The sequence below is a fragment of the Pteropus medius genome, unplaced genomic scaffold (assembly GCF_902729225.1).
Source record: "Pteropus medius unplaced genomic scaffold, Ma_sr-lr_union100, whole genome shotgun sequence".
In the NCBI taxonomy this organism is placed as follows: domain Eukaryota; kingdom Metazoa; phylum Chordata; class Mammalia; order Chiroptera; family Pteropodidae; genus Pteropus; species Pteropus medius.
Window position 1 is genome coordinate 2,063,804 of NW_024349227.1, and position 26,068 is coordinate 2,089,871.

At 50.0% G+C, this 26,068-nt stretch overlaps 1 protein-coding gene and 1 long non-coding RNA gene across 12 annotated transcripts in view; one reads left to right on the forward strand and one right to left on the reverse strand.

Annotated features, from left to right (window-relative positions):
- Nucleotides 1–26,068, forward strand: part of LRRN2 (leucine rich repeat neuronal 2) — a 63,575-nt gene that overhangs the window by 24,346 nt on the left and 13,161 nt on the right. The window lies entirely within an intron of this gene.
- The window catches only part of LOC120617969 (uncharacterized), a 47,941-nt gene continuing 41,852 nt past the window's right edge, over nucleotides 19,980–26,068 (reverse strand). For 4 of the 6 annotated variants that reach the window (XR_005657110.1, XR_005657109.1, XR_005657108.1 and 1 more), the window contains one exon: nucleotides 23,463–24,632. This is a non-coding gene — a long non-coding RNA (uncharacterized LOC120617969). Of the gene's footprint in view, nucleotides 23,184–23,443; nucleotides 24,633–26,068 lie in introns of those variants that run through there. The other 2 variants (XR_005657107.1, XR_005657106.1) reach the window with 2 other exon arrangements.

Genomic DNA, 26,068 nt, shown 5'->3' on the forward strand with positions numbered 1-26,068 from the left:
TACCATGAACCAGGCTGTTCCAAGCACTTAACATTTATTAATTCATTTGCATAATAAATATACCAGGGACAAAAAGTACTAATGCATTTCAAAGCCAAACACACATGACTTTTGAACTATCCATCTCCTTTTCCCACACACACTTTGAAAGTCGATTATGGACTGTTGACCACTGACGGAGCTCTGAGCCAGCACACCCCTGCTTGAGTGACCGCGAAGCAGCAGTCCTGGGAGGCTGGATTTGGAAGCAGTTCCAGGAGCACTTGAATGATTCCAGATGCTAGTGGGCCAGACAGGCTCACCCTCTCCCTCCTCATCCTCTGAGCTGAAGTGCTGCAAGCCCAGCCCTTTGCTAGGTGCTCTGGGAGACGAGGCCCAGGAGACATCCTGAAGGATATGGCTACTCGTTAGAGTGAGTGTGGCCCTCTCTCCAGGGACTGCTCTCTGCTCATTACCAGAGCCAGAATCCATGCATCGCACCATTGTGGATGCCACTAAGCCTGATTGTCACCAGGAAACTAGTTTCTATAGCGACAGAGGTACACTAGACCCTTGACATTCTCAAGGGACACATTATAGCCCTTCATGAATCCATAGATTAAAGACTACCATGTAATTTTCCCCATAAAATGCAATAAAGTATGACGGAGAAATGCGATGCTGGCTAATGAGGGCAAAGTCACCTAACTCCCAGCTCGCCAGGTGCTTTCCCCAAATCACTCTCATAGCACCTGCAAATCAAATGTGTGTGTTGAGGGGGAGTGGGGGGAGATTGGTACAGGAAACCACTTTATGATAAACCCGAGAATGCCAAGTGTCTGCTGCTTTTCAAACGACAGGTAGCAAAGAGGGACTTTGACTAAACATGTTTCTCTCTGCTGCCACATTAAGACAAGGGAAAAGCAGGAAAAAGGTACAGGCCCTTAAGGGCAAGAGAGAGGAGCCCAAAGTGAATCAGTGATGTCTATACAGTTTGGGAAGTTGAGAAACTAACTGACTTGGCTTAAAAGAGAAAGTAAAACTTAGAAACATCCCCCTTTCACCCCAAAGAAGGAACCAATGAGAAATGGACAGATTCCTGCCACAGAATCACAGAAGGCTCAGAAATTGGTGCCATCGAAGACAGGATGTGGGGCAGGGCCCAAAGCAGGAGAGCGATACCCCAGAGTGGTTCTTCACCCCATTTCACCACAGAACTATCCCTACTTTACCCGAACGGCATCCTGGAGAGAACTTTATTCTCCAGGGAGACTGACCCCAAGAAGCGCTGGCTTAGGGACATGGGTACAAGTATGGGTGGAGATGAGGCAATGTATTGAAAAATGGGGATGTGCTGAAAGTTTGCAAGCCAAATAGGGGAGCTTCTTGCCCTTTTTTTCCTGTTGTCTCTAGGAATGCCAGTAGCTGGGCAAATGGTGACATTTGGGGGACATTCCACTGAAAACTCCCTTGGTGAGACGGACCAGTTAGCAAGCTCTGCACATGCACAGCACTTTTGGTCAATTTTTAAATGTCTCACTAGTGAATATGAGCCAACGGCCAAGGATTACTAGATTTTCGAGGAAAGCATCCAGTATAAAAAACATAAGCCAAAATAAACAGAAAACAACTCGAAGAAAGCAAACATTATACAGTGAGTAAAAGAAAACATAAAAACTACTGCTGCCACCACAATCGATATCCTCAGAGAGATGAGAGAGGGTTTTATGCCCACAGAACAAGAACAAGGGGCCTTTTAAAAAAAATTGAGATATAATTCACACACCATAAAATCACCCTTTTAAAGTGTACAATTTAGTGGGTTTTTTATTATTATTATATCCACAAGGTTGTGCAACCATCACCACTATCTAATTCTAAAACATTTTCCTCATCCCAAAACAAAACCTCAGACCCATACCAGTCGCTTCCCATTCCTTCCTCCTCCAGCCCCTGGTAACTACTAACCTGCTTTCTGCTTCCATGGATTTGCCTATTCTGGGCTTTTCATATAAACGGAATCATACAATATGTGGCCTTCGTGTCTGGCTTCTTGCGCTTTGCATGATGTTGTCGAGATTCATCCATGTTGTCGCACGTCTCAGTACTTCCTTTTTATGGCTGGATAATGTTGCATTGTATGGCTATTTCACATTTTATTTGTCTATTTATCAAGTTGATGAACATTTGAGTGATTTTTGTTTTTTAAGGAAACTGCAAGAATAAGCTGTTAGAAATTGAGAGTATATTCTGTTTCCTCAAATGAAAATGAACACTTTCCAGATTGCAAGGATCCACTAGGTGCCCAGCACAATTAATGAAAAAAGACCCTCACAAAGACACATTTTGAAATTTTAGAATGTCAAGAAGAAAGTAATAGTCTACAAGTATCTAGAAAGAAAAAGAAGGCTTTAAGATAGCAGCAGACTTCTCAGCAGAACCCTGAAAGCAAGTAGGTAATGGAAAATGCCCTCGAACATATGAGAGAAAGTTATTTTCAATCTGAAATTATATCTCCAGTCAGTCTACCAATTAATTATGGAGATCAAATAAAGACATTCTCAAACATGCAAATTTTCAAGAAACCTCGTTTTCAAAAGTAACTTAAGGATGTGCTCTACCAAAATAAGAAAGATAACATGCAACTCAGGGAGAGAGACAAACAGTAAGAATATTTACTACCATAGAAAAAAGCCTGAAAGGATATGCACCAAAATAACAGTTGTTAGCATTAGGAGGTAGGAAAGGAAATTGTTTAAGTTTTCTCCATATGTTTTTCCATATTTTCTAACTTTTCAATAATAGTGCTGTATCATTCCTAAATTACAATATATTATTTGTCAGCAGATAGATAGCCAGGGAGAGGACAGGACAGAGTTACAGAGGAAAGATGGAGCACTTCTAGGGCCTAACTTCTGTTATCCCACATGGCTGGTACCCATGACAGATCTCACAGCCCCTGGGGCCACATCAGACCAGCGAGTGTCTGTCTGTCTGCCCTGCTATGCTAACAGCTTCCTCAGAACATCCGGGTCTTGTTCGTCGTGTATGTGCCCAGGGCGTGGCAGAGAGCAGGCTGGGAGTAAATGCATCGATGAATGTGTAGAGAGAAAGAGAAAGGGAGGAGGGAAAAAGGAGAAATCCCCACCAAATGTAGATAATAAACTGAATAAGACCTGGAGTAGGGATGCAATAAAGGTTTTGCTGACCTCCTGGTCGGGAAATCGGGTTGATTAGTGGCCAACAAAGTCAGTGGACCTTGGGCTGCTCTCAAGGTTCCCCGACCTGGGACAAATGGAGCCAGCTCCTGGAGTAAGTAATCCCAGGGACTAGCAGTCATATAGCCAAGTACTTTTATCTTGCAGATCAGTCAGAAGCCCAGAGCTGCCATGTGTGCCCTTGCACAAGTCATTTCCCTGCTCTGGGCCTGTTTCTTTCATTGAAAAATAAGGAAGCAAAATGAGGTGACGTACAGGTGCCTTCCAGCTCTGACCTTCTGAGAATCCACGACATCTCCTTGCTTAGGTGTGGAGGCTGCCCAAGGCATAGACCCCAAGTGCGGGTAGAGGGTGGGGGAAAGGTATCACCTCCCTGCCAGCTCTTTCCATCTGTGGAGACGGCTTCTGAAATGAATACAGGTGCAGGACAGACTCAGGCCAGCTCTTTTTTTCCCAGGAGTCAGATGCTGACCTGGGACAAGTGTGGACCCAGCTGCCAACATCAGAATCACTTCCTTGGAAGCTAGTTCCACCTCCAGACCTGCGGATTGGGGACCAAAGAAGGGAGAAGCAGGATGGATATGTGCATATTAACGAGCGCTGTAGGTGATTCTTGGGCACACTCTGATCTGAGAAACATTGGATTAAGGGGGCTGGGATTTGGGATGGGAGGTTCAGTGCTCATAATCGAAATAGCTACCATTTATCCTGTACCTGCTCCACATGGGGCACTTTTTGACATCTCTAATCTTACAACAACCACCCTGCGAAGTAGGTATTATTACTCTAATTGTACAGAAGAGAAAACTGAGACCCAGAGCAATTAACTTGCCGACATCATACAGCTAACAGCTAACGAGACAAAGAGCTAAAATTTTAACTCGGGTCCTTGACTCGGGCTCCTTGCTTGGGGCCTGTAGCTGCTTCCTGCCTGCCTCAGTTTGGAGGTAACTAGCTGTACTGGGAGGAGTGGTTCATGTAAAGGTGGAGCAGCCGCTGGGAGGGGGAGCAGAGGCGTGAAGGGCCCACTGCCCATCTCTGCTTTTCCCTTGCCCTCTGCCTCAGGCATTCTTCAGGCTCAAAGGTGCTGTTTTGACTGGGCGGGAAGCCAGCTGCAACCTCTGTCTTCCTCCTTCCCAGCCTCCTATTGTCTCACTAATTAAAGATGCCTTGAATAATCTCCCCTGCTGTGTGCTGCTGGTGGCCCACTGACACCCTGCTGGGGAAGCTGCAGCCGCACCTGGTTCTCTGGCACCGAGGAGACACCTGGGCCCTGGCAGAGGCCAGCTGGGGAAGGGAGGCAAGAGTAGGAGAGAAAGGAAATAGCCCTAGGGAAGGACAGGGAAGGCAGGGGTCATTGTTACGCCTAACAGCTGGAAGGAAGAAGGTCTAGAAGGTTCTAAAAAGTTCTAGATAGGCGCATTCTCACCTATCCCCCACACCTGAGCCGAAATTGCCCGGTCCTCATTTTAAAGTTTTCTGAGCCCTCTCACCTGCTCCTGCACTTCCCTCGGGGTGTTTTTTGTGGCATCTCACCTGAAAGCCCCCACCTCAGGACCTTTTCCCTGGCTGTTCTCTCTGCCTTACAGTGACCAACCACTTAGTTTGCCTGGGACTGAAGGGGTTTTTGGGACTCAGGAATGATGTGCTTAAGTTGGGAAACGGGGACAAATTGGTCACGCTGCTCTGTTTCCTCATCATTCAGGTCTCAGTGCACATGTCCCCTCCTCAAAGAGGCCTTCCCTGAACAGCCAGAGTAAAACGGCACCAAGTCACTCTGTCCTGTCCCTGTTTAGTTCCTGAATTCATTTTCTATTGTTGCTGTAACAAATTACCATAAATTTAGCAGCTTGAAACAGCACACATTTGCTGTCTTGCAGCTTTGTGGGTCAGAAGTCCTTCTGGGTTGGCTTCTCTGATCCAGGTTTCAAAAGGCCAAAATCAAGGTGTCAGCTCTGGAGGCTCTGGGGAGAATGTGCTTTCGAGCGCCTTCAGGTGGCTGGTGGAGTCCAGTTCCTGTGGGTGTAGGACTGAGGTCGCTGTTTCCTTACTGCTGTCAGCTCCAGAGACCGCTCTTCAGTCCTTGTACATAATCCCCTACGTCTCAGAGCCAGCAGCACAACGTTAAGTCCTTGCCTGCTTGGAGTCCCTCTTCTGCTTCCAGCTGGAGAAAGTCCTCGATTTTTAAGGACTCGTGTGATTAGATTTGTCCCCGCAGATATTCTGGGACACTCTCCCTAATCTTAAGGTCCCTAACCTTAATTGCATCTGCACTGTCCCTTTTGCCATGTAAAGTTACATATTCAGCCGTTTCCACAGATTAGGGTGTGGATATCTTTAAGAGCTATTCTGCTTACCAAGTTCCTTCTGAGCCCTTGTCCCACCTGATATCTTAGCTACTTAGATGTTTACTCTCCACTTACAGTCCATCCCCCATGTAAGCTCCACGAGAGAAGGGATGGTGTCCATTGTTCACTGCAGTGAACAATGCCTCCTTAAACGGTGCTTGGCACACAGTAGGCCACTGGAGTTGGTTGAATGAATGAATGAATGTTACAATGACTGTCACATGGAAATGGGAACTTCTGGCAAGGCTAAGGAGGCTTTCCAGAGCCCACCCCTCAGCTGGGCAGATGACAGGGATATCCACAGGCTAGAGCACCCCCTCCTGGCAGCTGCACTGCTGGCTTCAGAACAGCTAGCTGCACCTTCTGACCAGCTGCTTCCCAGCCCTGCCTTTCTGCCAATGCTCGCTCCTCCTCCCATGCAGGACCCCCAGACCCTCAGTCTCTCCCTGCCTGAGGATCCCAAAGGGCAGAAGCCTGAGGCTGGGTGGCTGGCCTCAGGGGTGGTAAAGAGGTAGAGAACCAGTCCAGTAGGAGGCAGAGACTGTCTTGCCTCAGCTGGGTTCAAAGCTAATCCACATGGGACTTGAAACAATTAATTTCCCCAATCTGCAAAACGATCAGCTTCTGAGGGAAAACAATTAGCCCACTGCAAATTGTAATTGTCATCTCACTCCTGATTTTAATTTGGACTAACGAGGGCTAAGTGATTCCGGCTCCCTCCTCCTCCCATTGCCCTGTGGCCTGGACCCTCACCTGCCAGGAGACACGTAACCCTCTGCTGCCCACCTGCACCGGAGGCCGAGGGCCCTTTTCTGGCTGGCACAGAGCTGGGCTGGACAGGGCAAAGCAGGTACCTGCAGTGGGTTGTGGGGAGGGAAACAGAAAGCGTCTCAGGCCCACATGGGAGCCTGCTATTTACAGGGCTCCTAGGCAATCAGAGTTTTATTGAATGGAATTGACTACTGGCTCGTGCCTCTGTCACAGCCAGTTACCTCTGGCTGCTCAGACTCTGGGGACCCAGCTTCCAGGAGCATCTGTCTGCCTCCCTTGGGCCAGGGTGACTCTGCCTGGCCTTGCTCTTCCCCACCCACCCCACAATTCTCTACACCCAGGAGGGGCCTGTGAGCCCACCACCTGCTGGCCGTGCTGGGCAGTGTGGGAGGTGATCGCAGATCATTTAGTCTAACCCCAACTCCTACTAAACAGACTGAGGCCAAGAGAGGGCAGGGGCTTGCTCTGGGTCAACTTGGGTCCAGGCTCAGCTGTCATGCTTCCTTGTTATTGCTTATTTGTCCCTTCTCTCCTCAGACACTGTGTCCCTCTCTTGCCCGTGGTTCGTACCCAGCACAATACTAGGTATACTCACTGACGCAGGAGGGAAGAAGACAAAAAGTTCTGAGTCCCAGTCCGTGTTCTTCTGCCACACCCCTCACTTAGCCTCATTTCCTGTTAGTTTGATTTGATTCATTCATTCACACATCATTCATTCGTTTATCACCATAGCCGTGTGCTGGGAACGTGCAGGATGCTGGGGTATAGAGACAAGCAAGACCCTGCCCTAAGGGCCTCACAACCTAGTGGTTTCCAAGTGCAGAGCTGTTCAGCCCGAGATCCCCAACCCCCAGGAGGCCATTCTTCAGTGCGAACCTCCCTAAATCCCAAGCAGCAGCAGGTAAGGGAATGGACCCTGGCTCCCGGCCTCCGCCCTCCGCTGTGCAGTGACGAGGCTCACCCACATATTGAGTCACTGCTGCCTGAGGAGTTAAGTTTGGAATCAGGAATCCAGTGATCTTGTCCTGGCTTTGCCGCTGATTAGCTCTGTGGCCTTCCACAAATCTCTTTGCCTGGTCCTTCCGTCCTGAAGCCAGGACCTTGAGGCTGGCGCCTCTTGTATTTGCCTCTTGTGACTTTGGCAAGACCTCATTCCAGCTCCATGCGCTGCCCTCTCACATGTTTGTGGAGGCAGCGTGATGAGAGGCACGAGCCTGCATCTGGTCAGGAGCAGCCTGGGTCCAGGCCTGTCGCCACCACCAGGTAACCTGAAGCCCCTGAGCCTCCTGTTCCTCATCTGTGAAGTGGAGTCGGTGACCAACTGCATGATAATGAGGCCGTGCAAGTGAAGGGGTTTCAAATCAGTGGGCCAGCGCTGAGTGCCCCTGCGTGAGCTCTTGAATAAAACCTGGTGCACAAGAGGGTGTTGTTGGTCTGCCCTGGTCTTCTCCGCTCATCGCACCTCCGAAGCCATCCTTCCGTTACGTAGGCGCTAACCAGACGCACTCGGGGAGGCGAGAAGCACACCGAACTGGGAACTGGGCAGGAAGGGATTTCTCCTTTTGGAGCCTCAGCTTCCTGAACCTCTGGATGAGGTCATGTCTCAGGCTTTTCAGTCTGACATTTGGGATCCAACAGCTGAGACTTATCCGAAAGCGAAGGCAGCCACGTGCGAGGTTCAGCTCCATGTGTCCTGCCCAGCTCCTCTATCACTGAAGGCACAGCTGGCTGCTCTTCTCCAACCTTCTCTCTGCATCTTTCACTATTGTCTTTTGTTCCCTACCCCCACTCCCACCCAGCCAGTTACAGGCTGTATTGTTTCCCCACTGCTATCTTGCCTTTGGTGGCTTTAGCTGGGCCACCCGCCTCAAGTTCCTTCTCACCCTGTGCTGACCCCACACCTGTGTCTGCCTCCACTGGCTGCCATATGACCCGATGGAAGGGTGTTGGGGGGTTGGGTCCACAGCCTCAATAGTACCTGTTGCCTTCAGAGGTCTTAGAGCTCATCACTACGTACCCGTCTCTTGTCACTAAAGAAGAGAAACCAGCCATTCCGGTGTGGCTGGCTCCTCATCACAGGGCATTCTTCCCACAACCCCCACTGCTGCAGTGTGGCCATTTTCCCCAGGTACCTGGGAACCTTCTGCATATAGGGCCAGTGGATGTGAGAAGAGGCACGCAGTCATCCCCCGCTTTTCCTTTCCCTTCATAATGCACCCGGTCCTGCACTCAAACATCTCACGCCCACCTGCTGACAGGGCTGACAGAAATGAAGGCTCCTGGGTGGAGAAGGAGGTGTCGGGCTGTTAAGGGGTCTCTCCCACCGTGCAGTCACTAGACCAAGCTTCACCTGGGGTCTCTACTAGTGGTTATCAGAGACCACCTCTAGAGTGTGTTTAGCATGTGAGCTCCTGGGTCTCACCTCCAGAGAGTCCAATTCCAGAAGTCTGGTGTGGAGTCCAGGAATCTTTATGATTAACAAGCACTCCGGCTGGGTGTTTCTGGTTCGAGGGGGCCATGGACCACCCTCTGAAATGTTGTTTGATCTGGATCTACCAAGAAGAGTTCTTGTGTCCTGATATTTAAGGCCTTGGCATTTAGGGTCCGAGAGAAAAACCATCAGCCCCCACCTGGTCGGAGGCCTCGAGGACGGCCGACCCTAGGTCTTTAAGCTGCTGTCAGCACCTCTTCCAGCCTTGGTCCCCTGGCAATCTTGACCTCCATTCCCACTGCACTGGCCTGGAAGGTGGGAGGCTTAGGAGAGGAGAGGGGCTTGTTGGGGCAGCAGCTGGGAACAGGGATGAGCTCTATAGGAAAGACAATGCTACAATACTCCTGGGCTAAAAGTTTTAAGGCCTGTTCTACCTTCTCTACTCACACATTATGATCAAGCAGTGAGTTCTTCACCTGGGCTCACTCAGCTGCTCGTAGCCCCAGGCTTCAGACACTGATGGTATGGGGGCTTCAGCACAGTCCCTCAGTGGTTCCAGAGCCCAGCCCAGAGGGCAGTGGTGTCTTTGTCATAAGGCAAAAGCCCGTGATGGCACCTAGAAAGTCAGGTACATCCTCTTCCTTCAGGCCGCTATTGCTACTTGCTCCTCACCATGAGGAAACTGAGACCCACAGAGGTTCGATAAATCAGAATAAGGGCCATACAGCTTTTGGAGGGGACTCAAGCCATCTGACCCAATCCCTTCATTTTACAATTGAGAAAACTGAGGTCTACAAAGGGACAATAGTTTCCCAAATTCTCACAGAGGCTGGTAAAAAAAAAAAAGCTAAGCATGAAGCTAACTAGTGATGAAGCCAGAAGAGCACTCAGTCCCGGCTCCCAGAAATAGGGGGCCTGACTGCCACTCGCTGATCATCCATGTAGCCGGTACTGTGCCAGGTGTTTTCCACATATCACTTTATTCAGTCTTCACAGCAACCTCACAAGAACACAGACCATTTTCACATTTGACAAGATAAGGAAATTGAGGCTTGGAGAGGTTACATGACTCAACCAAGAGTCTGTGAGTCAGTGTTGGAAGTGGGATTTGAACCTCCATCTTTCCGATCCACAGTCTAGGCTAGCATCGTTCAATAGAAGTATAATGCAAATCACGCGTGATTTTAATATTTGAGTAGTCACATCTAAAAAAGTAAAAGGAATCATTTCAAAATGTAATCAGCATAACAATTTTATTAATGAGATATTTTGCATTTTTTCCTTATTAAAACTTCACAAGCTGGTGTGCATTTATATTACAGCACTTCTCAGTTTGGACTGGCCACATTTCAGATCCTGAATGGCCACATACATGGTTACCATACCAGACAGCACAGGCCTGTGTTCTTGCTGCTGGTTCACTCTGCCGAGTCATTCTGTGAGAGCCATCTCACCTGGCCTCTGCTGGCCACGACTCCCTACTGTTCTAGGGAGCTCTTCTTCCCTTCCCTCTCACCTGTTCATTTTCCAGTGTCCCTTCTCTCCGTCCCTTCCTCCCTCTCGCCCGCACCCCCACCCCCACCTTCAGCTCTCTCCCAGAGAAGGCCTTGTTGTCAAACTAAAACCTTTCAAATAGGTGAGACAAAGGTGACAGAACGTTCCTCATTTACATTCAGGTTCTATCTGGCTTTTTTGGCCCTGTTGAATGGCATGTCTATCAAAACATCTCATTTGGAAATGTCAGAGTGGCTTTTGATAAGTCATCAGTCACCCTGATGGTGGCTGACAGTGGGGTAACAGTGTGGTGGTATCTAATACACTGTGGAACTTGTCTCTTGCAATTGCATAGCATTTTATTTATCCAACATGGCATGACATCTCTTGAAGGAAAGAAACACTTAACCCCGCCACACTATGCTCCTCAAGGCCTTTACCCGCCTTAACTTTCCAGCCTCTCTTTTGCCTCTTCGTTCCTTTGCTATCTGGAGTGTTCCTCACCAAAGGCCACTCTCAGGCCACTCCAGCAGGAGCCAAGCAGCCACCTCCATGGCACCCCAACAGGAAGCTATAAACGCTGCTGCAGAGCCCTGGCTCAGAATCTAGGTGCTTGGGGTTGCCAGGGAATCTCACCTGGGGCCTGAAACAGCTCCTGAGCAGTGAAGAAGCCCGGCCTTCTTCATAGGCAGCGCTCCTTCCTGGTCGAGGTTGCTGGTCCTCCCGGCCTTTCCCCGTCTCCTCCTCGCACTCCCCCTGCTCCCCCTGCGCCCCCAGCTCTCCAGAGTCTGCCGCTAGCTGCCGTCCCGGAGGGGCTGTGCCGCAGGTGCCTCCCATCCCTATTTTCTCTCAATTTCGACAGAAACAAAAGTAGTTTTTTAGAAAGGAACGTTCACTAAAAACTAAAGAAAAACAATAACACTCGAAAAAACAAAAGCATAGCAATAAATCCCAAGTTTTTTCAGGTCACATATTACTGATCAAAAATAAAGGTACTCGAGTCCCTGATGCGATGGGCTGGTTCAGTTCCAGACGGCTGGCCCCGCCCCCGCCCCACCCCTTTCCCTCTTCTCCCTCTTCGGTCTGGAGTCCCCGTGTTTCTTGCCATGGAGGGCTTCCTCCTCCCCTCCTGGCACGTCTTCCTCCCCACCCTCTTGGGGTTGAGGCTTTGGCCGAGTAGTGCAGGTAACCAAATGTGGTGGGATAGAAGAAACTGGGGTGGGATAAAGGCCCCGGGTTTTTACTGAGAGGAAGGAATCGGTGCTGAAATAGCCATTCCTCAGCAGAACTTGAGATGGAGATAACAGCTTAGAGGGGCGCCTTACAAAACTAAACCCCAGCGCGCAATCCTCCGACCGGCATCCAGACAGGTTGGAGGAAAGGCTGTCCATAGCCACTTTGGCAAATGATTCAAATCATCCTCTATCCATTCTTTTGTCTTCATCATCAGTGAAGGAGAAATACACGCACATAATTTTTCAGTGTGAGCCTTTCCCCATTTCTGTCTCCTCTGGGTGCCATTGTGATTTCTGTAAAAGGAAGCATCCTATAAAGAAAAGAACTCTCACTCTAGAGCTAGACCAACTGGCTTCAGTGTTAACTCCGTATGACTTCTTACATGGCTCTGGGCAAGTAAGTCACCCCAGAGCCCCAGTGTCCTCATCTGGGAAATGAGTTAAAGATGCTAGTCTCACAGAGCTAGCCCTGACACTGGCAGTGCTCATAACTGTTAATTCCCTTCCCTATCTGCTCCCTCCCTGTGCAGGTACAAGGTAGAGAAGGTTCTAGGGTGACTGGCAGAAGCCCTCTGCCCTGACCCCAATCCAGATGGGATGAACACATCAGCCCTCTAACGTCACCCACATGCTCTTCTTGTCTGGACAGGGTTGAACCTACTCCAGCAGGACCCAAGCTAGCCACCAGTGAGAGGACTGCCACCTTTATAAAAAGCCTTCTGTTAAAAGGGACCCTAATGCCAGCCATGGGCAACCACACCATTTGTTCTTTTACCCCAAGCCACATTTACTGAGCACCGACCATGTGACAGGCCCTGTGCAAGGCAGAGGGGAAGCCAGGACTGAGCAGGCCCAGCCCCTGCTCTGGAGAAGCTCAGTCTAGGGAGGCAGACAGCCACCCCGTGACCCCTGCTAAACTAGGGTAGGTGCTGTGGGAGCAGGAAGGAGGCAGAGTGTCACAAGGAGATGACAACTGACCTGACACTTGGAGGATAATTAAAAGCTCTCCAAGCAGAGAGTGAAAGGACATTCCAGAACAACAAGCTCAAAGATCTGAAAGCACACAAGAGGGCAGCCGGTCCCTATCCGTCAGGAAAGAAGAGAGAGGGGAGGACTGGAGAGGTGGGCAAGGGTGGGACTGGGGCTCGGGCTGCTGCTGAAGCAGCCTAGGGGTCTGCCTTTTGATCTAGGTGAGGCAGTGACCTCTCATCACAAAGGGAGAGAGACTGAGTAAAGACTGCATGAGATGGACGAGAAGCCCTGATGGTTTGTGGGATGCTGAGGAGAACACTCACTGCTTCACCGAGGGGAGCTTCATGGAGGAAGGCAAGCCACGAAGGATGGGGAGAGTTCAGTCAGCATTGTAGGGGAAATGGCTTCTGACTACACATCTTACCCAGTAGCCATTCCCCAGTTCCCCCTTTTCTCTGATATTGCAGTGGTTCAGCCGACGGCTAAAGGGGTCCCATGCCTGCTGGGAAAGAGAACGCATTTATAGAGCTCCTGTTGTGTGCCAGTGGCATGATGCCATTCTCTGTCAGCATGGCCTCATTTAATCCTCCAGATAACCCCATTTTGCAGATATAGAAACTGACACTCAGAGAGTCCGAGTTAATTGTTCAAGGCCACACAGTAAGAGGCAGAAGTAGGATTTGTCTCAGGTCTTTCATATTCTGAAGGCTTTGTTCTTTCCGCTTTGCTGTGCAAAACATTTAGTGCCCAGCTTCCTGAACCTGATCTCCGTCTATCCCCTGGGGTTCTGGAGCAATTTTTATGACATCAATGCCACCTTCATCATTAGAGGGCTGTCACTGAAGTGACAGGGAACAGTAGATATGAAACTCTCACAATGGGAAAACTGAGGTGATGAGGAAGGCAATTTATCACTGCCTGGCAAATATCTGTCATAGTTCTGCTTCAGTGTGTCCCCAAACTTGTCCTACCCCCGCTCTTCAAGCAGGTGGAATCCAGGCCTCAAAATCCACCACTGGGTTCCACAAGATGAAGTCACCTTTACAGTAGGGGGCAACCCATTCTCTTCAAAGCTGACCAAGGAATAGATTTTCATAAACCCCATTGAAAATCTGATACAAGCTATGGACATTCTCTCCAGGAAAACACACCCATGCGCGCGCGCACGCACGCACACACACACACACACACACACACACACACACACGTTTGCATACAACTGGAGATATTTCCAGACTCTTCAGTCCATCTGTGGACTTAAGAGATCAAGTAGGCTTTCTTCTGGAGATTCTGGGGGAATATGTTTATAATAAACACAGTTCCTGACCATGCCTCCCCTTCTGACCCCTTCCTTGTCCTGCAACTCCTGGAGAAAGCAAAGGAATGTAACTTGGATCCAGTCATTGCTTTTCAAGAGTAGGTATGGGGAAGTTGGCCAGAGGCCACGTAAGAGCCTTGGCCTCTCTGTCTACTTAAATTTCTCAAGGTCCTTCATGTCAGGGTGTGTGGGGGGGCTGCCCAGACCATCAGGAGTGGGCTCTGTGTCTGAAATCTGTCAGGCTTCGAGCCGCTCAAGATGCTAGCTCTCAACCCTGGGAGCTCTACCTTGCACTGAACTCTCTGGAAAATGCTTTGGAGGAGGAAAGCCCATTGCTGCAAGGCCCTGGGGTTCTCCTCCTGCCCACCTTGGCCACGTCCTGTCCCTCCCTGGTGGGAAGCACGTGCGCTCTTAATAGAGCTGCCTAATCGCTTGTTTAAACTGGACATTTGGTGCATAATGATTCCTGGCTGGGACCAGAGAAAGCCATCAGCTGCCTTCTGCAAGGAGCGGACTTGCTGGACAGACATGGCCCCACTGGCTGCAGGAGCAGGGGCGGTCCTCCCTGAGGCAGAGCCGGCTGGGTAAGGGAGTGCAGAGGTTGATGGGGGCGGCTTTTGGAGGTTTGGGAAAGATAACTGACAACTCAATCCCTCCCTTACCTATTCTGCTACTCCTGTGCACAGGGGTATCCCAGAACAAGAGGGGTGATGAAGCAGGGGAGCAGCAGGCGGGGACCTAGGGTTGTTTCCCAGCTCTGCCACTGTCACTCAAAGGGCAGCTCCTGGCACAGGTCGATCTTGAGTATGCACCTCATTTGCCTCCCTGCTGGAGGAGACAGAAAATCTGGCAATTCCCGAGGCTTCTCGGGCCCTGGGGTGTGCCTATAAAGCCAGCAGATTTGCTGTTTGCCCAGAGTCTTGAGGTCTTGGGAGAGGTACTAGAGTAATATTAGCTATAGCCCTGTTAATTATTATTGTTTTTATCATCATTACAGAGGAGAATGTTCCCCTGTTAATTCCCTGAGAAAATGGCTGTGAAAACGAGCTGGCATCACCCAGGCCTTGTGCCCAGGAGAGCAAGCATTGGCAAAGTACAGCCTCCAAGTCCATTCCCCTCCAAGCTGGTTCACCTGGCTGGGCACAGTGCCTCTTTGTCTGCTTGTGTCCTCCAACACAGACACACAGACACACACACACACACACACGCATGCACACACACACGCGCACATGCACGCACACGCACGTGTGCTGCCCAAACTGCTCCAGCGGTGGAGGTGGGGTGTGCAGCCCCTGGAGCACTTGTTCTTATCTCACTGGAAGAAAAATGACCAAACTACAGCAGAGTCATGTGAGTCTGGGGAAGCCCGCTGCCTTAGTTTTGTTTAGCCCCCATTGGGGTCCTTTTGCACACACCTATCCCATAAGCTCCCTCACAGCCTGGCAGCTGGAGCGGCGGTTAAGAGTAAGGGCCTCAGCCTCACACAGTGCTGGATCCGAATCGCCCTTGGGCAATTGCTTAACTTTTCTGAGCCTCGATTTCCTCTTCAGTAAATATAACACTACTACTCTTGTAGGGTTGTTGTGTGGATTAAATAAGAAAAAAAGCTTTGCGACAGCCTCAGTCAGTGAATGGTACATATTAAAATTCATATCTTATCCTCATTTTACTGATGAGAAGAAACTGGTACTCAGTGAGATTGTTCCATAGCTGGTAAATGGTAGAGCTGGGATTAGAACCTCTGGATGTCCACCCAGACCCTGCAGAGGCTGCCGTTTCCCTGGGAGATGGCCTGTGGCAGTGTGGAATGAGGCATCCCTCAGATCAGCCCTTTGGCCCTCCCCTGCAGCTGGCTCTGTCCTCCTTGGCCTGCCGCACTCACAGCCTCCACTCTGGGGACTTCTCAAAGGGTCACCTGGATGGCACCCCAATGACTCACTCTCTACCACATAGGGCAAGGGAATGGGGACCAATAGAGGAGACCCAGAGCAAGTGGAAGCCTCAGGTCTGGTGGGGGCTGGGAGAGGATGGTGATAGATGACGAGCAAGGTGGGGGAGGGGCAGCGAGGCACGGGCCTCACGCCACCTCCTCCCCAGGAGCTGCGTGGCTGGGCTCCACGGGCTCCAGCGCTGTGACTCTTGAATGCCTTTTCAAGAGGAGAAGCCCCGCACTCATGACGTCTGCTCCTTCCTGTCAGATAACGAAAACACATCCTTAAGCTTGTGGCAAATCCAGCTGTGAAATTTACTTTTCAAATATAATGTGATTATGAATTTATGATATTTGAATTACACCTCAAAGCTGTTATTAATGTATATAATTATAAAATATGTGTAGATGCACATATACATATGCACGCACATATGGGGATACTTTATACATATGCAAAGAGAGAGAATGGGATTGTTAAGAGCACTGGTTCTTACCCTTTACAAGCTGTCTGACCCTGAGCAAGAGGCTTAACTCCTTTTAGCCTTGATTTCCTCATCTGTACATTGGGGGTCATATAATAGAGTTGTTATGAGGATGAAAAAAAAATACTGAGTGGCAGGTCCCTGGCAGAGAATAAGCCCTCGATGAAATTAGCTATACTTTGCATCTATTTTAGCTATACAAGGCATATGTCATGGCCCCCATTTTATTTATTTTTATTCAGATGACAACTCTATTTTAGAATTGAGGAAACTGAGCCCAAGAAGACGGTATCTGGCACAGGTCCGAAGGGCAGCACCCTGTCTTACTCATGTCTGTGAGGCCGTGCATCGGTGGGACTCATGAACGTTTGCAGAGTGAAGGGCGTTTTGCCCTTGCTGGCTCCACTCCAAAGCCTGGGCTCTCCTGTCAGGCAGGGCTGGGAGGCTGGGGAGGCTCTGGTGGCCCAGGAGCCCAGGCGCTGTGCTAGACCTCCCTACATTTGCTCTCACAGGAGGAACTCTCTCCCTACGCCAGCCAGGAGGAGAGGTTGGGCCCTCTGAGTATGTCGGCAAATTCTCGAGTCCTGGGTGTGACTTTTCACGAGGCACATTCTAGGCTTGGTTGGTTAGGAAGGAGGTCAGGATCGTGGAGAGCCCCACTCTCACCCCAGCTTTACCCTGGAATTTTTTTTTTTTTTTTTTTTTTTTTGGCTGGGTGACTAGAATAGAACTCATTCAGCAGGTCACCAGCCTTAAGAGGTGGCAGGGAGTCGTGCTTTGAGCCATGGCTCTGCAGTCAGCTTGCTAGGCTTTCTCCTTTGCTACAGACTGCTTATAAGATCTTGGACACGTTACTTTACATCTGTAAGCCTCAGTTTCCTTATCTATAAAATGAGAATGCCAGCATCCTGACCCCAAGAATGTGGGAGGATTCAATGGGGTCATGCATGGGAAGTGCGATGCTTGGAGCCAAAACATGGAATGTGCTGTGTGAATACTGAAGCTGGGGTTGGAGGTCTGGCCCGGGACATGCGCGTGAATGCACTCTCTGATCGGTAACCGTGGGATCAAAGTTGGTGATTATATTCCTTGACACTAGACTGCTGCCTGCAGACCTTAGGCCAAGGCCTGCCGCCCGGGTGGGGGAGCAGGCAGTCACAGTTGGGGTCTCCCCACGCTCAGGGAATGCTTTCATGAAGCAGAAGGGAGGCCAGGAAAAGCAGAGAAGAGAAAAGAAAACCCCAGCAAATTCTGTCCTCCCCAGCTCTGTGGCTCCTGGGGGAACTGAGCTGCATAATACAGTGGGATTTAATAAAATGCCTTTAACTCACAAAGTTTGTCTGCTGCCAGCTCCTTAATTAAATTGCCTAATGCTGCTTTGCGATGGCAGCACAAACTCCTGTGTTTAAAGAGCACGGTGTTGCCATGGCACTCCCTACCCCCCGACAGGGCCAACGGGTGTGGAGGAGCATACAGATGAGGCGTGGGGCTGGCCTCTGCCCGCAGTGTCCATCCCACACCCTGCATGTGTGTGTGCGGGCTCTGATTTTCCTGGGAAAGGATTTAATCCTTGCTAAGAATGCTGAGCTCGGGGAGACTCAGAGTGGGCACTTGAGCACTCAAGCAGAGCAGGCCCACTGGTGTGGCTGTGGCGAGGCCTGGGGCAGCCTTGTGTCTCTCTCTCATCTCCCCAGTCACAGGCTTCTGCTGCCAGTAGCTGCCTCCATACACCGTACAAACACTTTCTGCATGTACCACTACCTGAAAAGGGTCGGGAAGCACTGGATGAGAGTTTGCTAGGAAGCGGGTAGGTTTTTTCACACATGGAGGGTGGAGGAAAGAGAAACTCACTTATGGATTTTTCTTTCAGATGCAGTGGTTCTCAGTCCTGGCTTCATGTTAAAACCAGTTGGAGATTTTTTTTTTTTCCAATATTTTATTATGAAAAATTTCAAATATACAGCAAAGTTGAAGGAATTTTATAGCGAGCAACCAATATACCTACCATCTACCAGATTCTACCATTAATCTTTTGCTAAAGTTGCTTTATCACATCTCTCTCCATCTGTCTTTCAATCCATCTTATTTTTGGTGTATTTCAAAGTAAATTGCAGACATCAGTACACTTTTCAATAAATACTTCATTATCAACAACTATGGATTTTACTTTTGTTTTACGGGTTTTCTTTCTTTCTTTCTTTTGATGTAAAGTTTGCATGCAAGGAAATCCTCGAGAGTTTGTTTTTGTTTTTGTTTTTGTTTTTAGTACCACGCCCCCAGAGACTAGTGTAATTGGTCTGGAGTGGGACATAGGCATCAGTATATTTTAAAAGATTCCCCATATGATTCTATTGTGCAGCCAGAGTTGAAAACAGGAGATAGTAGGAGGCCAAGGGTTCTCATTTTTATTTCCCCCATGCAGAATGTGTAGAGCTCTCCTGGCCACACTGAGCTGGCCACACTGAGGCCTGTGCCCTATTACCCGTCCATCCCCTCTCCCCTTCCTCCAGTGCTCTCCAGGCACGCATGCCACTTCCATGTTCATGCTTTGTTCAGGGCGGACCTCTGTGTACATGCAAATCCACTTGTTCTCATGTTAGTATTATAATGGGTCTCATTGTCTCATGTATATTTCCTCATGGAAGAATCTATATCTGTTTCAAATTCTGTCCATGTTACAATGATGAAGCCATATAAATTTTCTTTTGATTATCAGGGTACTTATGATGACTAGGATTGGGGCAGTGGATGGAAGAGATGATGACGCTAGTAGAGGGTGTTCAGGGTGATATGTGGTGACAGCAGTGAGCACGGAGGTCCTGGTGATCACAGCTGAGGACAATGGCAGTGGTGGGGCTGGTCGTATTGATAGAGCTGCAGGTGGGGTGACCAGGTGATGGCATTATGCAGGTGGTTATCATGGTGACACTCTTGATGTCATCCTTCCTATGAGGGTGATGTGCACAAACAAATGCACATCTCATTTGCTCACTGATACCCATCCGGGAAGAATGTTGGTTTTTACATGGCAAGAGGTTTGGTCCCTCCATTGGGGAACCCTACTGCTACAATTAAATCTGAGACCACCTGAGGACCTTCTCTCCGCTGGAGCCCTGGAAGAGGCCTAGACAGAGCGGCAGCAGCCCCATGCTCAGCCACCCTTTCCCACTGCACTTCAACAAGACGCGGCTCCAGTATTAAGTACAAGTGCATCATTAGGGACATTTATTTAAGATGAACAGTTCTGGGAGCCAGCTGGACTTGGGATGCGAGCCATCTCATGATCAATAGAGATTTTATTTGCTGCCTGTATGGTTTCCTGTTTCTTCCATGCCTGGTACACTTTTGAAGAAGGACAGAGGAAAAGTGCTCTGGTTCTGCCCTCCCTTAACCCAGGCAGTAGGGGACAGAGGGGAGCAAAGCCACAATATTTAACTGGCACCCTCTGAATTGTCCTGGGCTACAGGGCCGAGGTGTAAGAATGAGAATGCGGTTGGGCTGCTAAGACTGTTTTTAAAAAAATATATAAATAATCCCAGAGAACTATGCTGAAAATATCTTTAAAATGCCTTTTATTTTACAGATGAGAAAACTTGGACCAAGTGGGAAGCAAATAAAATCCCTGTTGAGAACAATAAAAATACCCTTCGTGTATATAATATCTCTAATGAAGCAAAAATACCTTACACCTGTGATCTGATTGGATTTTTAGACCAGTCCTGTGAGCTGGCAGAGACCTTCCTGCCCATCTGACAGATGGCTCCTGAGTCCTTTCCCAGATTCTTTCCACTAGCTACAAGCCCAGGTGATATTTGTATAACATGTACAGCTCACACTACATATTTCACACTCATGTTTTAATTTTATCTGTGCCACATCTCTGTACAAAAGAGAAAAGGTCTTATCCCCATTTTTCAGAGGAGAAAACTGAGGCTCCTAGAGGTTAAGCCTCCTGCCCAGCTTACACAATTTTACTGTGCAGAGTAGAAACTAGAATCTAAGATCCCTGTGCTAGTTTCCCAGGGCTGCCATATCAAAGTACTACAAACCAGGTAGCTTAAAACAACAGAAATCTGTTGTCTCACAGTTCTGGAGGCTAAAGTTCAAAATCAAGGTGTCAGCAGTACCATGCTCCTTCTGAAAACTATAGAGGCGAATTCTTCCTTGCCTTCTCCTGGCTTCTGGCCATGGCTGTCCATCAGTATCGCTCCTAAGCTTGCGGCTGCAATGCTCCAATCTCTGTCTCCATCATCACATGGAATGCTCCCAGTGTCTCTGTCTGCATCTGAACTCCCTTCTTCTTATAAGGACACCGGTCATTGGGTTAGGGCCCACCCTAATCCAGTATGACCTCATCTTCACTTGACCACATCTGCAAAGACCCTATTTCCAAATGAAGGTCACATTCACAGGTACTGGGGGTTAGGACTGGGGGACACAGTTCAACCCATAACGGTCCCTGACCCAAGCTAGTGGTCTTCTACAATGTGCTCTTTGCATCCCGGGCTCCATCCCATCCCTCTTCTCCCCGTCCTTTATGATCAAGGACGAGATGCTCCCCTTTCTTGCAATGCAGAAAGTGGAGCTGGCTGGCAGCACTTTTCATCTTCTGCTCTTCCCAAATTATTACAAGCTACTGAGGTAGAATCATGAAATATAGGTGAGCTTTCTGTCTTTTTTATTCCCAGACAGTAAAAATCATTAAGGCTTGCTCTTAATTAGTTTAATTTTGAAGCTTCTAAATATTGATTTAACCTACACTCTTTTGTACTTGCCGCAGCCCCTGAATTATGCCTATTATTGATCGCAGATGGAAGTGTTTCCAGCCACTGGCTCTATGGCCCTAGGATCCGCTGGTCTTCCAGCGGGTGTGCTGGGCTTGGAAAGCACGGATGGGCTGGGGGGAGAGGGAGCCTCGGCCAGATTGGAAAGGGCCTTACCTTGAGGAAGGGCTGCTCAGCGTAGGCCAGGAGCCAGTTTCTTTTGGGTCGGTTGGGCTCAGTGGAGTTTGGATAAGGAGGAGTCAGCTGGAAATCTCCCCATCCCATTCCAGGCAGCGAGGGCTGGGGGAGGGTGATATGGGGTCAGGGGTTAGAGCACAGGCTTTGGCACGAGCCACAACCCAGTTGGAGTCCTGGCTTGACCAGCTGGATATTCGTGAGCATTTCACATCTGTGAAAGGGGCTAGTCATCCCAAGTCATAGTGTCGTTGTGAGCATTCAGTGCAGCGACTCACATCAGACCCCTAGTCCAAGGCCCGGCTCACAAGCAGTCCTCATCAATGGCTGCCATCATCATTCCTGCCGTCCTACCGGAGATGAGGTTTAGTCCTGGCAGCACACTGCATTTTCTAGCCCTGGCTCCATTTCGCGTTTGCTGTATGACCTTGGGCAAGTCACTTAATATCCTTTCCACTAAAATGGAGGTAATGACATCTATGACCTTGCAGGGCTACTGTGAAAAATCACATAGGATGGTGATTGTGGACGAATTTAAATTGCAAAATGCATCCAGTCCTAACCGATTATGATCATTGATGGCTATAGTGGTCCCTATCTTACATACCCGCTTCGGCCGCCCTCTGAGTGCACTATCGTGTCCAGACCGTTCTGGCTCTGGCCTGCTGCTCCAGCCGCCTCCCCACCTTACCCACACTCTTGGGACTTCCCGGAAGCCGCTTCTTGGAATCTGCTTCACACATTCTTATCCCAGGACTTTGCTCCCGATGTCCCCAACATGTATACAGTGCCTTCCACTCTCTGTACCTGCGAACCTGATTCAGGCAACGTTTCCCTTGTGATTTTTTTTAAACAACTTTAATGAAGTTGTGAATTTGCATTCCATCAAATTCACCCACCTTTAGCATATAATTCAATGATTTTTGGTAAAAGTCCTCTGATTTTTTTGCCCAACTACCCACGTGAAACAGAATCGTGCTCTTTCCTCTGGGCTGTGCCCCTGTTGCTCTAGGTAAACGCTCCTGTGACACCATTTATCATACTACAGTAGAGTGGTTTTTATCTGTGACTCCCCTCCTGCCCTCCCATAACCATGTACCCCCAGCCCCTCTCAGTGCCAGCACACAGTCAGGGCTCTGTGAATGCTCATTGGGTAGAGTTCCTTGTGGCCAGGACAGAGAAGGGGTGGGGGTGGGGGTGGAGGCGGTTCTGTAAACTCCCGTCTTATCTGTCAGGATAATGATAAGAAGCTGTGTACATATATACATATTCAGAATTCTAATCTCAGCTAGAGGGACCTTAGCAACTAGCCCTGTGATTCTCAAATAGAAGCATTGATCAGAAGCACCTGGAGGCTTGTTCACACACTGGTTACTAGGCCCCACCCTCAGAGGCTCTGAGTCAGGAGGACTGGGGTAGGCCTGGGAACCTGCGTTTCTAACAAGTTTCCAGGTGATGCTGATCTTACTGATCCAGGGACCACAGTTTTAGACCCTCTCATTGCTCTGGCCCAACCCTCTCATTTCATGGGTGAGGAGCCCAAGGCCTAGAGAAATAAGAGGACATATTCCAAGGTCTGTCCCCAGGCCAGGACTAAAACCCAGCCCTGTCTTGTCTTGTGTCCTCAACCACCGATTCCTGTGCCCTGACTCCTGCTTCCCCCTCTGGCTTCAGAGAAGTAGGATGAGGTGGGCAGAAGGTCAACAGAGCTGAGAAATGCTCTCCACAGGCCTGGCCCTCAGCTGGGGAACGGGGAGTGAGGAGGGGCTGCTGAGGGAGAGGCCAGTGGGATTGGAGAGGGGACCAAAGGAGGGGGACCAGGCGAAGGGATGGCCAGAGCAGGCCTTCAGGAGGTGGTGAGGACTGACAGGTCATTCTCACTGCAGTTGGGGGGAGGGGGAACCAGCCGCGGCCTCAGCTGCAGCCATTTATCTGGCAGGCCCGCCTGCGACAGCTGACAGAGGGAGCAGGCAGTGAGCCCCGCGCAGAGACCAAGGCTCCTTCCGCCGCGTGATTTATCTCTCAGCTTCATCTGGCAAACCTGCTGATGAAACGAGTCTCCTTTTCTCTCCGCCTCATCAATTTTCATTCTGATTTCATTTTCCTTTTCCGTTAGAAGGGCTTTGGCCTTTCTCCTTGTTTAACTGGTCTGCTCCCCATTCGATCCGCAGCCCTTTCTCCTCAGCCATCCAGGCATCTCCCTACCACCTCCACCCCCACCATGCCCTGGGGGTCCCTCCCTCCGTGCCACAAACACTGTGGAGAGAGAGAGACCCAGACCTCCCCATCTAAGTCCCCATTCACCTCAAACACAACCAGAAGATCTATTGGTGCTTTCCTTTTTATTAGTTCTGGGACCACGAAGCCACAGAGCTGCCCCGGAGCACCGCACAGTCTGAAAGGAGAGATGAGCATCATACTGGATGTGAATTCTTCGAAAATACAGAAAGGAGCAAGGGGTTAATTAACTGGGGAGGCGGGTGGATGGCTGTGTCAGGGAGGACTTCAGAGAGGTGCAGTGCAAACTGAGACTTCAGCAATGGGAAGACGTTCCCCAGATTCACAGATGAAGAAAGCAACTTCTTGGCACAGACCCCGTGTGTGCAAAGGCACTGGGGCAGGAAGGAGTATTGCCCACATCTCTCTAAAGGCTTCCGCCTCCTTCCCCTGCCCTTGCTCCTAGCTCCCAGGGATCCACTGTGTCTAAAGGGATATCCTGGTGTCCTGGCTGTGGGCGGGAGCCTTTCAAGAATGCTGCAGCGTCTGCCCAGCAACCCCACCTGATTCTTAAAAGAGCAGGTGTAATTATGGGAAGGGAGGCTGGAGAGGCTTATGGGTCAGTGCCTGGGCTTGGCTGCCCCTCTGGCTTGTGGCTGTGGCCAGCATGGAATGATCGCAGACTGCCGTCAAGCTGGGACATTTAGAACTCAGCTGGAGGGGGCTGCTCTATCGACCCTTCCTGGGAGCAAGCATCTGAGGAAGGGAGGAGCTGCTCAGCTAAGCCAGGACCTAAGTTGTTTACTGGGTGAGAGTCTATCAGACATCTCTGCTCTACAAATGAACTGAGCTGCTCTGGAAATGGGACCTAGGTGGAGGCTCTGGGAAGTGCTTGTATTCGAGCCAGGAGAGAGCAGCTCCGTCTGGAAGGAGCGTCAGCCTGCGGTGGAAGCAAGCGTTCCTAGGAGAGGATGCCTGCCTTCAAGGCCACACGACCATCCGGTGCTGGCCTGGTACAAAGGGATCTAGAAACCAGGGAATGTGCCTCAAACTGAGGTGGAGAAAAAGGGAAGGGGACTCTACTGAGCGCCAGGTGCTTTACAGACATCCCCCCATGAGGTAGGAGAACCTGAGTGAGGAAGCTCCAGGTCACACAGCCAGCCTCAGGATCCCGGTGACGAGCCGCCTCGAAAGCCTTCAGAGAGGTCGGTGGAGTGCACAGGATTTCTGGATGGGGAACCTTAGAGCTCCGGAGGGTGAGGATCATCGTAGGAACCTGTTGAATCCAGAAGCGGAAACCTGAGAGAGAGAGAAGTACCTTCTCCACCCGGAGAAGGCTTTAAGTGGCTGTCAGCAGCCAGAGGCAGGGGCAGGGCAGCCAGGGTGGGTGCCCAAGGAAGACGGGCCCTGGGAGCCATGTGCGTCTCCTTCCGGTTGGCGAGGAAGGAGGCGGAAGGGGCCTGAGCCCAGACTCTGATCCACCTGGTCTTCACGAGCTCCGAAACAACCGGCCCCCTTCCTCTCTCCCTGCCCTTCCTTGCCTTTCTTTCCCTCCTTCCTTCCCTCTGTAGACATCTTCTGAGCTTCTACGATGTGCCAGACAGTTGGAGGAACTGGCAGCTTGGAGCACAGGTCCTTCCCCTGAGGGGCTCACTGTCTGGTGGGGGAGACAGACAAGGAAACAGGCAGGTTGTGATGGAGGGGTGCTGTGGCATCAGGGGAACCCAGGAGAAGGAGAGCTGGAGGGGTCAGAGAAGTTTCCTGAGGATGATCAGCAGAAGCCTGGCAACCCATGGCGGTGGGACTTAGCCCGGCACTGCAGTCCGGCCCGACAGGCTGCCTCCACTCCCCCGCAGTGAGACCAGGCAGAAATGACTTTGTGTGCTACCTACTGGTGCCCTCCACTTCTAATTAAGAAATAACGAGGCAAGCTCCCTTCCAGGCATCAGAGCTCGGACACCCTCTGCCTGGGCCAGCCCGGAGGCCTGGGAAGAGAGAGAGTTATGTATGCTTAGGGACAACTCTCTTCCCTCCCAGGCCCAGGAAGGAGTTTTTACCAGAACACTGACTCCTCTCGCTCCAGAGGCGGGAAGGGCACAGGTGGACGTGAGAAACCTCATCCTTCCCCAGGAGATGGGCTCCGATTTCCTTCCCCGCTCTCCCCCTGTCTTCTCCTGCCAACTATCATCCACTCTCGGAAGTCAGCTTCTGACACCAGAATCATGGAAAGAGAAAGGGCTGACAAATGAGACACACCTGGACTCATATCCTGGCTCTTCCACATTTTGCTGTGAGACCTTGGTCTGATTCTTCAGCTCCACTGAGTTTGGGGTTTCTCATCTAAACAGTGCTGCCCTCCCAGGATTTTTGGGAGGATTAGGGGAGAAATACAGCATGGCCAGCAAATAGAAATCTAGGCACACAGAAGGCACTCAAGAACGTCACTCTGAGACTTAGGTCATCCTTCCAGTCGTGTCAACTGGAGTTGAAGGGACTCACCTTTCCAAGAAATGCTCAGTAGAATAATTGTTCTCAAGCTTTTGTAGCTGCGACCCCGCCCCCACAAAAGCATGATTTTTATCGTGTCCCTGTAAACTGTGTATGTGTGTATAAAATAGGAGGAAAAACTTCTCAAAACAATGCTTAGTCTAGCTACAATGCACTCTGATATTTTCTATTTTATTTCTTTTCTTTAATGCAGATTGTGACCCA